We start from the raw sequence: 1,181 nt of genomic DNA, 5'->3' as shown, positions 1-1,181 counted from the left end.
CTCTGTCGCGCACACAGTTTTAATCTGCCAGGAAGTTTCATATCAGCGCACACTCCGCTGCAGAGTGAAAGTCTCATTCTGGAAACATCCCCCAGGCTGTGGCTAAGCCATGTCTCCGCAATATCCTTTCTCTCAGGAGTGCTAGTTCTGCAAGTTTCGCAGGAGAGCTTCCGTAAAGTTTGGAAGGTAGGAGACGAGGTACTGGCAGAAGTAAAGCTGTGAGTAACGGGCGTGAGTCGTGCTTCGGTAGCTCAGTTGGTAGAGCACTTGCCCGCGAAAGGCAAAGGTCCCGAGTTCGAGTCTCTGTCGGGCACACAGTTTTAATCTGCCAGGAAGTTTCATATCAGCACACACTCCGCTGCAGAGTGAAAATCTCATTCCGGAAACATCCCCCAGGTTGTGGCTAAGCCATGTCTCCGCAATATCCTTTCTTTCAGGAGTGCTAGTTCTGCAAGTTTCGCAGGAGAGCTTCTGTAAAGTTTGGAAGGTAGGAGACGAGGTACTGGCAGAAGTAAAGCTGTGAGTACCCGGCGTGAGTCGTGCTTCGGTAGCTCAGTTGGTAGAGCACTTGCCCGTGAAAGGCAGAGGTCCCGAGTTCGAGTCTCGGTCGGGCACACAGTTTTAATCTGCCAGGAAGTTTCATATCAGCGCACACTCCGCTGCAGAGTGAAAATCTCATTCTGGAAACATCCCCCAGGCTGTGGCTAAGCCATGTCTCCGCAATATCCTTTCTCTCAGGAGTGCTAGTTCTGCAAGTTTCGCAGGAGAGCTTCTGTAAAGTTTGGAAGATAGGAGACGAGGTACTGGCAGAAGTAAAGCTGTGAGTACCGGGCCTGAGTCGTGCTTCGGTAGCTCAGTTGGTAGAGCACTTGCCCGCGAAAGGCAAAGGTCCCGAGTTCGAGTCTCTGTCGCGCACACAGTTTTAATCTGCCAGGAAGTTTCATATCAGCGCACACTCCGCTGCAGAGTGAAAATCTCATTCTGGAAACATCCCCCAGGCTGTGGCTAAGCCATGTCTCCGCAATATCCTTTCTCTCAGGAGTGCTAGTTCTGCAAGTTTCGCAGGAGAGCTTCTGTAAAGTTTGGAAGGTAGGAGACGAGGTACTGGCAGAAGTAAAGCTGTGAGTACCGGGCGTGAGTCGTGCTTCGGTAGCTCAGTTGGTAGAGCACTTGCCCGCGAA

At 51.7% G+C, this 1,181-nt stretch overlaps 1 non-coding gene across 1 annotated transcript; it reads left to right on the top strand.

Moving 5' to 3' along the window:
• Window positions 1-540: 540 nt before the first annotated feature.
• On the top strand, window positions 541-615 carry Trnas-uga. The gene has a single exon. It is a non-coding gene; the product is annotated as a tRNA-Ser (tRNA).
• Window positions 616-1,181: the final 566 nt, after the last annotated feature.

The sequence above is a fragment of the Schistocerca piceifrons genome, chromosome 2 (genome assembly GCF_021461385.2).
Source record: "Schistocerca piceifrons isolate TAMUIC-IGC-003096 chromosome 2, iqSchPice1.1, whole genome shotgun sequence".
Classification (NCBI taxonomy): domain Eukaryota; kingdom Metazoa; phylum Arthropoda; class Insecta; order Orthoptera; family Acrididae; genus Schistocerca; species Schistocerca piceifrons.
The sequence above is the reverse complement of the archived record's forward strand: the minus strand, read 5'-3'. Positions and strand labels throughout refer to the sequence as shown.